The following is a 16,538-nucleotide window of genomic DNA, read 5'->3' as shown; positions in this document are numbered from 1 at the left end:
ATGGCATGAACTTTTGTCCTTAGGCTTTCATTCTTGCATGCCCAAATGCCTAAAATCTGCTTCAAAAATGAGAAGTGCATGTTGGGGTATAAAGCCCAATGTGGTCGCCCAGGTAAGTGGGCGGGCCACCAGGTATGTACACATATTCATTTGTAAAAACCTAATAAGAAATCACTATGCTCTACACATTACAGTAGAGCGAGTTCACCATATCGTCGTGCTCTTCTTCTCGCACTCTCTCTCGCGTCTCACTTCCGCTCGTACTCCTTCAACTGGTATCAGAGCTCAGATTGAGGCTCGGGGCAGCATTTGCAGGTAGCCAGAGTCACCTTCTCAGATTGGAGTGAGATTCGACAGGCGAAGACATGGCCCCAAATCCTATGGGAGGGCGCGAAGGGCTCGGTGTTCTCAGAATTTCATTTTGAGGTCATCTCGGCCGCCATTCGGCTTCGACAAAGTTCTGCATAGGCCATTTTCGACTACATGGTCTCTGCGGGTGCAGATCCGACTCTGCAAATTTGGGGTTTCGGCCTATGACCGCAAGTGCTGAGGATATCTACACTTCCAGAGTGCTGATTTGTGGCTGTCTACACAACAAAGGACGGCTCACAGTTCTTGGAGGCGTGTCACATACGACACGGGCGTATCTACACACAGACTGTAGGCGACATCCACTAGTTCATCATGTAGCTTGTGTTTGCTGCTTGATATTCCAGATTTCATCCTGACATTGTAGGTACTTCCACATGGGATGTATTGTTAGAGATGATGTATGTCTGTTGAGGGTTTGCTGGCTGTGAGTCACACAGCAAACAACCGCCGCAGCGGTTACAACATATAGTGGGAGATTTGTGGATGTATGACTTTGTGGGAAGTCTATGTATTATCAGATTTACTGCAGCCTTTGTTGAGGATCGAGTGAGGTTTTATTGAGCTGGGGGATTTTTGAATGTTGAGATCCTTTCGGAGATACAGGTCTTGGAGTGATCCCTCGAGCACCCTTAGATAGGCAGCTAGGATGTATTGACTGTGAGTTAGACAGTTGGGATTGCATCTTTGCTTTACTGCCGTTGAGGCATTGTCGCAGTCTATGCTTACAGGACAGTGACAGGACAGTGAGAGACGGTATAGGTGCAGGACAGGTTTACCCACAACTTACAATGTTAGAGAGACAATGGTTTTTTGAGGTGTTTTTGGTCTGTTTTTTGAGTACACCAGAGCCATTTTACAAAGGAGACTCTGCCGAAATTTCTGCAGAATCTGAAGCTTTCTTGGTTCATTTGACAGGTTGATATTGGTTCAGAGGTTAGTTTACAGGGGAAACTCTGCCGAATTTTTCCCAGGAAAGTAAACCACTGTGAAGCGTAGCTATGGCTGGATCACAGGACACTGCTCTTTACAATATCAAGAAGCTGGATGGAACCAATTTCCCATTGTGGAAGAAGCAGATTTGGCACATGTTGGTACAAAAGAAGCAGATAAAACCTATAAAGCTCAAGGGGATAAAACCAGAAGATATGGATGAAGATGAACGGAGCGAAATGGATGAATTGGCACTTTCTACCATTATGCTGACTTTGGCAGAAAGCGTTTACTTCAATGTAGCAGACGAGAAATGTAGCAGACGAGATGTCGGCTTATGAAGCATGGACAAAGTTGAGTGATCTTTATGAGAAACAGAGTGCAGCTTCACAGGTATACTGGCTTAAGAAGCTTGTTGACTTGAAGATGAAAGAAGGGACACCTATGTCCAATCATCTGAATGAATTCAACACAATCTATAGTCAGTTGTCAGCTCAAGGTGTCAAGTTTGATGAACCTGTTAGAGCTATGTTCCTGTTGATCACATGGATGGAAAGTTGGGACACTTTTCGCACAGCTTTGAGTAAGTCTGCACCTCCAGATGGTTTGACCATAGCAGGTGTAGAAGGCAGTCTGCTTACTGAAGAAACCAACAGAAAGACAATGGACAAAGGCAAAGGAACAACCTTGGTTGTCAGGGGAAGGACCAAAGAAAAGTACAAAGGTGGAAAGAGGGATCAGTCTCGTAGCAAGTCCCGCAGTGCTAAAGGCAAGAGTGACATAGAATGCTACCATTGTGGCAAGAAGGGTCACATGAAAAGAGACTGCAGAGAATGGAAAGCAAAAAAAGGCAAAGAGAAAAAAGAAGACCATGGTGAGAAGAACAAGTCCTTAGTGAAGATTCAAGAAATAAATGTGACAAACACTATTGCAGAGGATGACAGTCTAGTGTCAGGAGATATTTACTTCTTGAAAAATACAATGGACTCAGCTCTTCTTACAACATCTGATGGAAATGCACTGAGTGACTGGATTATAGACTCAGGGGCAACACTTCATGTGTCTCCAAACAAGGAGTGGTTTACCTCTTATGTGACCACTAAATATCATGTTCGGCTAGGAAATGGGCAGACATGTGAGATCTTAGGTGTTGGAGATGTTCAATTGAAGTTTCAGAATGGCTCTTCTTTCACACCGAAGAATGTGAGACATGTTCCCGCAATTACAAAGAGCTTGATCAGCACAGGTTTACTTGATGATGCTCGCTATGTCACCACTGTTGGACAGAACATGTGGAAGATATCCAAGGGTTATATGACAGTAGCACACGGAGTAAAGTCTGGAGAACTTTACATGATTTATCTATCAAATGTCTCTAAAAATGTAATGAATGTAATCGAGCAGCCGAACATTTCTTTGTGGCATAGCCGGTTAGGACATATGTCCAAGAAGGGAATGGAAATCTTGTCTCGTTCTGGTTATTTTCTTGGCTTGTCATTTAATGATTTTGAATTTTGTGAACATTGTATGTATGGTAAGCAAACACAGTAGCCACATAAGCATAGAAGCAGTAGAAGAGATACACAGTTGGCACTTGTTCATAGTGATTTGTGTGGACCTATGCCTAACCTATCTCTAGGGGGAGCTTCTTACTTTATGACATTTATAGATGATTACTCGAGGAAAGTATGGGTTTACTTTCTCAAACACAAGGATGAAGCGTTTAGTGTTTTCAAAACGTTTGTGACACTTGTGGAGAATCAGAGTGGCAAGAAGCTTAAATGCTTACGCACTGACAAGGGTGGAGAGTATGTTTCAAAGGCCTTTCAGGACTTTTGTGAGTCAAAAGGTATAAAACGTGAACTTACTGCTCCTTACAATCCTCCTCAAAATGGTGTTGCTGAGAGGATGAATAGGACCATACAAGAGAAGGTCAGAAGTATGTTGTCTAATGCACAACTGCCAAATGGGTTTTGGGGGGCTGAAGCTGTATCAACAACTGTTCATCTTATAAATAGATCTCCTAGCAAGGTTTTGCAGAAGGATTCAGTGGCAGAGATGGTATGGTCAGGCAATATTCCCTCATACAAGCATCTCAGAGTCTTTGGCTGTGAGGCATATACTCACGTTCCAAAGGAATTTAGGAACAAACTTGAGCCAAAGAGTAGAAAGTGCATCTTTCTAGGCTATGGTAATTCTGGTGAGATGGGGTACAAACTTTGGGATCCCGAATCCAGAAAGGTTATCTGCAACAATGATGTTCACTTTAATGAATCCAAATATCATTCTAAACCAGAGAGGGTTGAGGAGATTAGAAGAGTTGTCTTCCAAGAAGATGGACCTGCACGTGCAAGACAAAATGTCAGGGCTCAAGAGGAGCAAGAACAGGATAGAGTGGAACCACAGGTTTGGCTGAGCATGAGCCACCTATTGTGTGTAGATCTGGACGTATCATGCGACCTCCTGATAGGTTTGTTCCATCTATGAACTATGTCATGCTAACTGATTGCAATGAGCCTTCATGTTACAAGGAAGCAGTGCAAATGAAGGACTCCGGGAATTGGCAATTGGCCATGCAGTCAGAGATGACAGCTCTGCATAAAAACCAGACATGGAAGCTAGTTAAATTACCACTGGGCAAAAAGGCTCTACCTTGTAAATGGGTTTACAGGTATAAGATCACCGCTCATGATAGTCAGCCAAAGTACAAAGCAAGGCTTGTTGCCAAGGGATTTAAGCAAGAACAAGGCATTGACTTTGATGAAGTCTTCTCTCCGGTGGTCAAGATGACTACATTGAGATGCTTTCTTGCATTGGTTGCCATATTAGATTTGGTGTTGCACCAAATGGATGTCAAGACAACGTTCTTGCATGGTGATTTAGATGTGGAAATTTACATGCAGCAGCCAGAAGGGTTTGTTGAGAAAGGCAAGGAAGATTTGGTATGCCAGTTGTTAAAGAGTCTTTATGGCTTAAAACAATCACTGAGGGCATGGTACCATAAGTTCCACAAGTTTATGCTTTCTCAAGGCTACAAACGTAGTGAGTTCGATCACTGTCTATATACAAAGAAGGCTAAGGATGACAGTTGGCTGATCCTTATTTTGTATGTGGATGACATGTTGATTGCTGGCAAGCACTTGGAAGAAAATTCAGTTTTGAAGTCAAAGATGGAAAAATCGTTTGACATGAAAGACATGGGTGAGGCAAGTCATATACTTGGTATGCGCATTGAGAGAGAAAGATCAAAGAAGTTGATTTGGTTATCTCAAACAGAGTATATTGACAAGGTTTTGCAACGTTTCAATATGGAGAAGGGAAAGGCATTGAGTGCTCCATTGCCACCATATGTGAAACTTAGCAAACAAGATTGTCCTATGTCTGAGGAAGAAAAGCCTGAAATGGATAAGATTCCATATGCGTCTGCAGTGGGTAGTGTGATGTATGCAATGATTGCTACTCGTCCAGACATTGCATTTGCAGTGGGAGTAGTAAGTCGCTACATGTCAAACCCAAGCAAGAAACATTGGGAGGCAGTGAAAGGAATATTGAGATACCTGAAAGCTACAAAGAATATGTGTATATGCTATGGGAGTCAGGAGCTAAGTGTAAAGGGTTTTACAGACTCAGATTATGCAGGTGACTTAGACAACCGAAGGTCTACATCAGGGTATGTCTTTACATTGGCTGGTGGAGCAGTATCATGGCGTTCTAGATTACAAGATTGTGTTACTCAGTCTACTACAGAGGCTGAATATGTTGCAGCATCAGAGGCATGCAAAGAATCAATTTGGCTTAATCGACTAGTAACAGATTTGGGAATCAAAGAAGAGATGCCTGTGTTATATTGTGATAGTCAAAGTGCTATACAATTGGCTCGCAATCCAGTTTATCACTCAAAGACAAAGCATGTGGATGTGAAGTATCATTTCATCAGGGAAATGCTCGAGGATAAGCAACTTCAGCTTGTCAAAGTTCACACCACAGAAAATCCTCTGATCTACTTACAAAAGGACTTCCCTCAGAGAGCTTTGCGCATTTTCGCAAGCAGTTAGGTGTAGGGTAGTACATCACTTCTCTACATCTCTTGTATATTAGCTTGTATAGTAGCTTCTCTCACACTTAAAGTACCACATTGGACTTTAAGTGGGAGGTTGTTGGGGTATAAAGCCCAATGTGGTCGCCCAGGTAAGTGGGCAGGCCACCAGGTATGTACACATATTCTTTTGTAAAAACCTAATAAGAACTCACTATGCTCTACACATTACAGTAGAGCGAGTTCACCATATTGTCGTGCTCTTCTTCTCGCACTCTCTCTCGCGTCGCACTTCTGCTAGTTCTCCTTCAGTGCATCCCCTTTTACCATGAGACGTTGTATACCTTGGCCAATGCATATCTTTAAACCATGAAGTAGTGTGTTGTATTCTGCTTCATTGTTGCTAGTTGAACCTGGTAGATTGACCTTCTCTTTCATGACCACCTCTCCACTTAGGTTGAGCAACACTAGCCCTCCCCTTGCTTTTCCTGTGGCTCGTCGAAAATCTCCATCAAAGAACAAGGTAAAAGCATTAGGAATACTTTTTGGTGGTGGCAATGGTAGGGTCTTTATTTCAGGCACCTTAATCTCCTTCTCATGTACCCTATAAGTAAGGATCCCTGCCAATTGTGCACGCAAAGTATCTTCTACCTTGAAAGAGTATTGGAACTCTTGCAACTCCATAATCCACTTTGAGATCCTAGTACTAAGATTCATATGAGATGACACCCAAGGAAACAAATTTTCTGTAGTGAGAATTACAAAAGGCTTTGGTAGCAAGTAGGATCTAAACTTTCTCACCGCAAACATGGTGAAGTATTGCAATTGACTCACAATACATTAGAACTTGATGACAAATCCATCATCAAGTCCACAACCCAAGGAAGCTCAGTTCCCACAACGACAGGCACATCAAAAGCCATCTTCGCAGCAGCCAAAAGTGGAAACAAAGAAGAGAATGCGCAACAAAACAAAAAAATTGTCTCAATAATTGAATCCCAACTCCAACCAAAACATATCAAATATAAATTACTCAAGGAAGGGAGGAGCATCGCCAGCTATACAAAAAAATTTAGAGCTACAGACCAACCTTAAATACAAAGCTGGAGACAACCCTAACGACAAAATTTTCCATGGTCGTGTCAAGGGACGACATGAGCTAGGAAGGGGGGAATGTTAGGTGGATACAATATACGAGCACCCACCTAGCCATAAACCTAGCCAAACACCATATTTTTAATGAATTTGTATTGTGTTATTTTCTCGAGCTAGTGTAGCTGCACTGTGTGTAAATCCTGATTCCTGAGTAGCAAGTCGATTCCCTGAGTTGTAATTTTGTCATGAATGGCCCAATGTGATCCAGCCACTAGACATTTAGAAATCCCTAGGTATAAAAGATAATAACATTAATAAGAAAAGAAAGCTCTGTTGAATAAGAAAGAGCTCTGTTGTATGTACGCTCAAGCGATTTCTGAGCTCAAAATTGTAATCAACATATCTTAAGATTGGCTAATCCTATTTTGATTCTAAAACTTGCATTGTGTTCCTCTTTCCATGCTCTTTTGATTAAGTATAAGCATTGTCAATTTTGTTGTGGTTTGCGACTGCAAGATATGCTGAATATGCTTGTGCAAGAAAGCTCTTGACTATTTTTATGGAACCTCTTTCTCCAAATACATTCACCTACTCTTACACCTTGTGGCCTTATGGAATACTTTCACATGGGTAGTAGAATTCACATGTGATTGCTAGTCAGGGGTTGTTGGGAGTATAATGTCATGCTTGGTGGTGGTTCGATCAATATGTAAACCAAATATGGTGTCCTCACAATAGCACAAAAATTTCATCAAGGGCATCCTCCCTGGGATGTCGTCTCTTGCTATGGGTTAAGTGCAACAAATGCCCAACATCGTTGATGCAAGGAAGTGGATCATAGTGACAGACATTCAATCACACGGTGAGTAAGCATTATCATTCTTTTAATTTTGACACTGAGAACACAGTTAATGAACGCATTGAAAATTGCACATTGTAGTGAGAATGGCACGTTCCCTCATATTATAAAAATTGGGTAGGACTGTGCAAACTCCCCCATTCAAGGAGACTTGCATGTTTTCTTTTTTTTGAAACATAAAAATGGAACAACAAACAATTAATAAAATTGACATCTTGTATGATCACGAACATTGAGCTTGACAAATCTCTAACCCTTTTGTGGTTTTTTGTGAGGTACACCTCTCAACCACGATGATCGGTATCTTAAACACTCTCAAGTAAAAGAATCTAGCACGCTTTAATGAAAAGTAACTCTCTCTCTCTCTCTCTCTCTACTTCATTTTCTCTCGGGTTAAAAAAACACCCTTCAATGAACTCTCTCTCTCTCTCTCTCTCTCTCTTTGCTCTCTCTTTGTGCTTCATTTTGATGTCACCCCTCCCAATTAATAAATAATTTAGACATAGTTTTTAGCATCAAAGAATCATTTTTTTTTCATTTGAGAAGTGTTGAAATGTCATATATAGTTTCCAATATTTTGCTCAATCATCAATTAGATACACAACACTCTATAATGCTTCCCTCTAGACTTTGAAAATCTTTGTTTTAGTGCACTCTAACATGCCTCTGTGCGGTGATTTCCTTCCCAAACATAAAACATCTTCCCTCTCATCATTTCAAACTATAGCTTGCATTGAAGATCATCCTCAACTTCTCTATTTATTGTTAAACTTAAAGTTTAGTAGGATTTCTACTTATAATTTGGTGTTTGTAGGTTTTCACTAGTGATCAGGATTTGTTACGGGAATTGTATATGCCCCTTCATGGGAAATAAGAACCGTTACGTACGAGCATATTCAATTGTAAGCAGGCATGCATGAAGGAAGAAATACCACTTTATCTATATTTTTCCATCATGCTCCCTATTTTTTGCGTTTCACTCTCTATTCAGTATTTTGGGTATCTTGTAGTAACCCATGTCTTCACTGAATAACGGTTTATTCTCTTGAACATGAAAACAAATTTTTTTTAACACTTTAATGGAGATCTCGAGTGTTAATTGTCCTTTGAACTTTAATGTTATGAAGCCCCATAACACATGGAAATCCTACTAATTGTGAAGCACATTCAATAAGGCCAAATGGGCAATGGGAGTAGTTTAGGATAATGGAGACTGAACTAAATGAATTCTTGAGAAAGTTTGCCAAATTGGGTGAATGAAGAAGAGGAAACGGAAGAATATAATAGGGTTTTCTTGAATACATACTTTGATTTTCTTGTGGACGATTTGAGTTTGAACATTTCCTTGAAGATACACTAGTAAAATGTCATTCCTATGCCTTTTGGGATATGCAATGATCCACAATGCCTTTCCTTTTACTACAAAAGGGAGGTCATCAAATATTAAGACTCCATAGAAGAAGAAGAAGTACATGAGTGATATTAGCCACCAATTATCAGTTATGACACTAGGTTTTAGAAAAGTAGTGATAGCCGTTTTTTGGCTCTTCGTAATTGCCATAGTGAGTTAACCCACCCTACCAAAATCATCCAAACACTGTGGCTATCCTTACCATTTCACTGTATATAGGTGTGTGTGAGTTAGGGGACTTTTCCCATATCTTCTAAAAAACCCTTAATTAGCTAGTCACTGGGCTAGTTGAGACAAAAAAATAAAAATAAAAAAACAAATATAGTATATTATGGCCCATTTGTGTGTAAATATTTCATTGTATATAGGGCCTAAATAAAAGGATTTTTCATAATTATTTTGGTATTTATTTAAATATTTCTACCTATGGTGTGTTATTTATGCTATATACATTGACTCAACATTACCATATTTTTTCTTACCATTTTGCGTACTCTTTATTCCATATAAAAATAATTTCATGCAAGCTTCTCTTATTTTTCATGTAACTCCATCCCAAAAAAAATCCAAAAAAACTAGTTTATTTATGTGTATATTTTTTCACTATTGTCATTTTTTTCTTCCTACATCTATTCTCTATTACTCTCATAAATTAGACTACCAAAAATATTCATCTTTTTATGGTAGACTTATAATGAGAGAGATTTATTTTGACCCCTTTATATTTTTTCCACCTATATTATGTATATTTGACATGTACATATTTTTTTAGACCCCTCAATATTTGATTTTCTTAGTTGTACTATTCAATTACATCATGATCTCAATAATATCTTCAATTATAGACCTACCAAAATAAGGTCAAGGGTATGTGGCATGCATGCATGCACCATGGGGAGCTCACTCTTGGAGGTATTCAAAAGAATCATCCAAAGAAGGACCTCACAAGGACTTTGTGCAGTGGAAAAAAAAGTCGGTTTTGCTGAATTTTTAAAGATCACATGCTCCCCGAATTTGAAAAGGTGATACAAACAAAAGTTGTAGCTCATGAGCTGAAATTTTACCTCAAATTTTTTCATATTTTTTTGAGCTACGAGCTGTGAGCTATGATTTTATTGGTGGACCCCAGTTTGCCCATGCTATGCAGCCACACTCCCTCTTCCACTTTATCATTTTCCTCTTTCACACACACTTCTCCACTCATCATCTCCACCTCTCTCACCACTCCTCTCTGCACCCTACTCACCTTCTTCTCAACCTTGAAGAATAAGAGAAACCATGGTGAACTCATGTCTCCTACACACACTTCCATTCCAAAATTGACAACCTAGTCTCATTTTTCCTCATCCATATTACCCATATCTATCAAAAAAACCACAAAATTCAGCCTCTTCTCTTGAAAGACAGCATCATGGTGATTGATTACTCATGTTTACTTACCTTGTCTCTCAAGGAAGGTCAAGAGTGGAGAAAAAACGTACCGTCAGAGCTAGTGGACCGTCAACAAGCATCAAAATTGACTCTACTCAAGACACTTGGAGCATCAACATTGTAAGAAATCCATGTTTTCTTACCTATTAAGAGTTTTTTCTTCCTTATTTGTATCCTACATGGATACTCCCATTGTAAATATCCAATTCCATTTGTAAATCAATAAAAATACTAACTCTACTAATTTACTAATACTAACCTACTATGAAAAGTCCTATCACCTCCACTTCTCTCCTCTCTCTCTTCTTCATCTATCCACACCAACTTCTTGATAATTCCAAGTAAAAGAAATTAGATAAGTGGTGAAAATCTAACCCAACCATGGTTAGAGGAGTAACCCTAGCCTTCAAAATTTCTATAAAAGGAGGGTGTAGCTAGCACAAAAAGGGGGAGCCATAAGCAAGAGCACTATGCTATAGCTTGAGAAGCCAAGCTCAACCTCTCTAGAAGGAGCTCTTGAGTGGAAGCTCATTGTCTTATGCATATGCATGTGTTGTATTAGGGGTGATTAGCAAGGGAACTCTATGCCATTGTAAGAGAGAGTAATCATTCAATTGAGAGTAGAAAATCTATCATTTCTCCTACTAGTGTAAGCCCAACATTTGCTGAATCAAGGAGGGTGGATTTGGACTAAGCTTGATACTTTGTCTCTCTTCCAACGTGAAGTAATGGACAACAATGATGTGTAAGTGTCTTGGTGTTTTTTTTAAGTTCTTGATAGCTTGTCTCTGGGTGTTGTGATCAATTTAGCCATAAATCCCACATATTGTAAGAGGGCGACAGGGTGGAGAGGACTCCCCTGGCCTTAAGACAGTGATTGGGGTGGCTTTTCTTGTGATGTGTTGTGGTGTAATTTACTCAAGCTATGTTGAACAAATACTAATCTCACTTTGATTGGTCATGGAAAATTTGTAAGAAGGTATTAATGCAACAAGCACCCCCTCCCCCTTCTCTCTCTTTCTTATACATATAATTGTGTTTTCTTGATCTCAACCTCGACAAGTGTCACGTAGGTGAGGATGAAGTGATCTTGCTTGGTCACAAGGTTTCCTATAAAGGCATTGAGGTGGATCCTTCAAAGGCAAAGGCTCTTATTGAGCTCCCATCACCCAAGAATCTCAAAGAGGTCATCTCATTCATTCAAAAGGTGAAGTAGATGTCACGCTTTAGTCACTTAGCTTCGGAGTTGCTTCATCCTTTGAAAAAGTTGACACAACAAGTAGAATTTGCATGGTCTTATGAGCTTGAAGAGTACTTTTGTAACATTAAAGTCATTTTGTCAGAGCTATCAATACTCATGCCTCCTTGTTGGTAGTACACATTCTTTGTTAGGTCTAGTGTTGGGAAGGAAACAATTGGTGCAGTTTTATTACAACAAGATCCCCACAGTACCAGGATGCGACCCATCTACGTTGCTAGTAGGGTCATGAATGTTTTGGAGAGAGGCTACACGGAGGCAGAACTCATGATGCTTTCTCGATCTCATGTTTGCGGTGAGAAAGTTTAGATCCTACTTGCTACCAAAACCTTTTGTAATTCTCACTACAGAAAATTTGTTTCCTTGGGTGTCATCTCAAATGAATCTTAGCACTAGGATCTCAAAGTGGATTATGGAATTGCAAGAGTTCCAATACTCGTTCAAGGTAGAAGATAGTGTGCGTGCACAATTGGCAGGGATCCTTACTTATAGGGTACATGAGAAGGAGATTAAGGTGCCTGAAGTAAAGACCCTACCATTGCCACCACCTAAAAGTATTCCTAATGATTTTACCTTGTTCTTTGATGGAGCTTTTTGGCGAGTCACAGGAAAAGCAGGGGGAGGGCTAGTATTGCTCAACCCAAGTGGAGAGGTGGTCATGAAAGAGAAGGTCAATCTACCAGGTTCAACTAGCAACAATGAAGCAGAATAAAACACACTACTTCATGGTTTAAAGATATGCATTGGCCAAGGTATACAACGTCTCATGGTAAAAGGGGATGCACTTCTCATTGTGAAGCAAATTTTAGGCATTTGGGCATGCAAGAATGAAAGCTTAAGGACAAAAGTTCATGCCATTCGTAGGATGTTTAATCAGTTTGAAGAAGTGCAACTATATCATATTCCTAGGAAACAAAATGAAGATGCCGATTTACTTGCACAACAAGCAGTTACATGTGTTGAGAAAGAAGTGCAGGTCATCATGGTGGCAGCAACTGTCAAGCAACCGAGATACCAGGGATTGGAGTCATTGAATCCCATTATTAGCTACATTTTGGAGGGTGAGTTTCCACAAGACTTCACGAAGGCTCAGAAGAGGAGACTCATGAAAAAGGCAAGCGCGTATCTCTTCCTAGAAGGATCCCTCTACCAAAGAGGGAAGGATCCAGTGTGCAGAAGAGTACCAACTATTGAGGAAATCCCAGCCATTCTAAAAGGTTTGCATGAGGAAGTGTGTGGTGGTCATTTTTCACAAGAACTCACTGCAAAAAAGATTTTGCTTGCCGGATATGTTTGGCCAAGCTAGCACATTGATGTTCAACATTGGTGTAAAAGCTGTCACAATTGTCAGATTAATGGAAACAAGCGTCTGTTACATGGTCCACGTCAGTTAGTCCTTGCAAATGGTCCATTTGAAAAATGGGGCATTGATGCTATGGGTCCATTGCCTAGGACTAAAAATGGAAAATCGTATATCTTGGTGGCCATAGACTACATGACGAGATGGGTAGAAGCACAAAGTGTGGCAAAGGTAAATGAGAGGACAGTGAGCAAATTTGTCTACACTCACATTTGTTGTAGATTTGGCACACCTTTGGAGATTGTTTCTGATAATGGTCCAGGGTTTAGAAAGGGCTTGCTTACAGAAGTCTGTGAAGAACTTCACATTCTACATCGTCATAGTACACCCTACTATCCCCAATCCAATGGTCTGGTAGAAAAAGATAATGGTGTCATTGTAGACATCATTAGAAAGATGGTGAGAAACAAGACAAAGTTGTGGGATGACTTCTTGGATGGTGCCTTGTGGGCGTATCGAACCACATATAGGGAAGCCACGGAGTTCACACCATTTCACTTGGTCTATGGTCAAGAGGCTTTACAACCAATTGAGCTCAACATTCCAACAATGCGACTTCATGGCAAAGCAACACAAGATGATCAAGAAGCCTGGATGGATCGACTTCTTACCTTAGATGAGCTAGAGTGGAAAAGAGAAGCAGCATACGAGTGATACAAGAGGAAAGCTACGAAGGCGAAGGAAAAGCTTGACAAGAAACTGAAGGACAAAGGCATCAATGAAGGAGATGTTGTGCTAAGGTATGACAATCGACTCGATAATCGTTTTGATGCCAAATTTGAAACTAGATGGCAAGGGCCATACATAGTTAAGAAGGCTTTCAATTCAAGTTACTATCAACTTATGGACTTGAATGGGAAAGAGCACTCCAGGAAGGTAAACGGGTATCGCTTGAAGCCTTATTTGAGTCGCCTTCTACCAAAGGATCTACCAAAGATCTGTCAAAAGGCAGTTATCTCATGTAGGTATTGTTCCGTGAAGCATGAGTGTAACTCAAACCAAAATTCTGAGGGGACAAATAATGAAGATCTCGTCAAGGACTGTGAAGCACTCTCTTTGGAAAAGATGCTCTATGATGGTACATGAATATACCATCATCCTGGGGGAGGGCTAATGATAGTCGTTTTTCGACTATTCGTAATTGCCATAGTGAGTTAACCCACCCTACCAAAATCATCCAAACATTGTGGCTATCCCTACCATTTCACTGTATATAGGTGTGTGTGAGTTAGGGGACTTTTTTCATATCTTCTTAAAAACCCTTAATTAGCTAGTCACTGGGCTAGTTGAGCCAAAAAAATAAAAAATATAGCTATAAAAAAAACCACAAAATTCAGCCTCTTCTCTTGAAAGACAACATCATGGTGATTGATTACTCATGTTCACTTACCTTGGCTCTCAAGGAAGGTCAAGAGTGGAGAAAAAACGTACCGTCAAAGCTAGTGGACCGTCAACAAGCTTCAAAATTGACTCTACTCAAGACACTTGGAGCATCAACATTGTAAGAAATCCATGTTTTCTTACCTATTAAGAGTTTTTTCTTCCTTATTTGTATCACTAACCTACTATGAAAAGTCCTATCACCTCCACTTCTCTCCTCTCTTTTTTCTTCATCTATCCACACCAACTTCTTGATAATTCCAAGCAAAAGAAATTAGATAAGTGCTGAAAATCTAACCCAACCATGGTTAGAGGAGTAACCCTAGCCTTCAAAATTGCTATAAAAGGAGGGTGTAGCTAGCACAAAAAGGGGGAGCCATAAGCAAGAGCACTATGCTATAGCTTGAGAAGCCAAGCTCAACCTCTCTAGAAGGAGCTCTTGAGTGGAAGCTCATTGTCTTATGCATATGCATGTGTTGTATTAGGGGCGATTAGCAAGGGAACTCTATGCCATTGTAAGAGAGAGTGATCATTCAATTGAGAGTAGAAAATCTATCATTTCTCCTACTAGTGTAAGCCCAACATTTGCTGAATCAAGGAGGGTGGATTTGGACTAAGCTTGATACTTTGTCTCTCTTCCAACGTGAAGTAATGGACAACAATGATGTGTAAGTGTCTTGGTGGTTTTTTTAAGTTCTTGATAGCTTGTCTCTGGGTGTTATGATCAATTTAGCCATAAATCCCACATATTGTAAGAGGGCGACAGGGTAGAGAGGACTCCCCTGGCCTTAAGACAGTGATTGGGGTGGCTTTTCTTGTGATGTGTTGTGGTGTAATTTACTCAAGCTATGTTGAACAAATACTAATCTCACTTTGATTGGTCATGACAGATTTGTAAGAAGGTATTAATGCAACAAGCACCCCCTCTCCCTTCTCTCTCTTTCTTACACATATAATTGTGTTTGCTTGATCAGTGTCGATACATTTCAAAGCAGCCCGAGCATTATCTCTCTCTCTCTCTCTCTCTCTCTCTCTCTCTCTCTCTCTCTCTCTCTCTCTCTCTCTCTCTCTCTCTCTCTCTCTCTCTCTCTCTCTCTCTCTCTCTCTCTCTCTCTCTCTTTACGCGTCCTAGTTCGCATCCAAAACTAGGTTGTGCCCCAAATTTGTGTAGGGTTAGGTTGCGGGTTTGTGTTTGTGTTTGTTGTTTTTTCCAACCCCAACCCAATTGAGCAGCACGGGAGCCTAGAACGGTGCTTAGAGGCCACTCTTCTTGTTGCCCGCCCCGGACCGCCTCAGTAGGTAGGACTCTTGGCTTGAAGCACATTTGCAGAGATTAGATGGGAATTCATGGGATGAAATCCTTGAAGTAGTAATTGTCACAGGATTTCCACCAATAGTTGAGGGGATAGAGTTAACAAGGGGGAACCCAAAACAAGAGAGAGGGAAGATTTCTTCACCTAATCTAGAAGAGTAGGGAGGAACCCCACAAGGTCCTAAAAAGGTGATCCACCAATTGGTTGTGGTCTAAGCAATCCACCAATTCTTGAGGGAAAAAAGACAAGTGCAATTCCAACCACCTCCCTTACCATTTCCACCACTAACATTTAACCCATTAGGAGGTCCATTACCTCCTCAGCACCAGCAATGGCTAAATAACCACCACCAAACCCTAAAGAAGGGGCAACAAAATTCAGTGGGAAAAAATCCAAGGATGCTGACAGTCATGTGAGGCAATTTGAAACCAGGTGGTCTACAAGTGGGTATGATATGTTGTACAATGATGCTATCAAGAGGATAAATTTGGAGCAACACTTTAGGGGAAAGTCATGATATGGTTTATGTAGTATGGCATAACAACTTTTCTAGATTATGATAACCTCAAAATCCAAGGATGCTGACAGTCATGTGAGGCAATTTGAAACCAGGTGGTCTACAAGTGGGTATGATATGTTGTACAAATATCCAAGGATGTTGAAAATCATGTGAGGCAATTTGAAAATCATGTTGAAAATCATGTGAGGCAATTTGAAACCAAGTGGTCTATAAGTGGGTATGATATGTTGTACAATGATGCTATCAACAAGGAGAACTTTGGAGCAACACTTTAGGGGAAAGTCATGATATGGTTTATGTAGTATGACATAACAATTTTTCTAGATTATGATAACCTCAAAATCAGACTTTTGGTGAGATTCAAGGCATAAAAGACACTTGAAGATGTATTAAAGAAGATAAAAAATATTAAACAAAAGGAACTATTGGTGGAAGATTATGCCCAACAATTCAGGAATCTAATTAAAAGGTTGCAAGCAAACCAAAGGCCATCTTGGGAGAAATTGGATGACTACTTATGTTGGCGGTCAAGCCAGACGGGCGCCCTTCGAGTTGACCCCTTCTTCCATGAGC

Source organism: Adiantum capillus-veneris, chromosome 16, assembly GCF_014529385.1.
Source record: "Adiantum capillus-veneris isolate H3 chromosome 16, ASM1452938v2, whole genome shotgun sequence".
In the NCBI taxonomy this organism is placed as follows: domain Eukaryota; kingdom Viridiplantae; phylum Streptophyta; class Polypodiopsida; order Polypodiales; family Pteridaceae; genus Adiantum; species Adiantum capillus-veneris.
Note: the sequence above shows the minus strand (reverse complement) of the source record.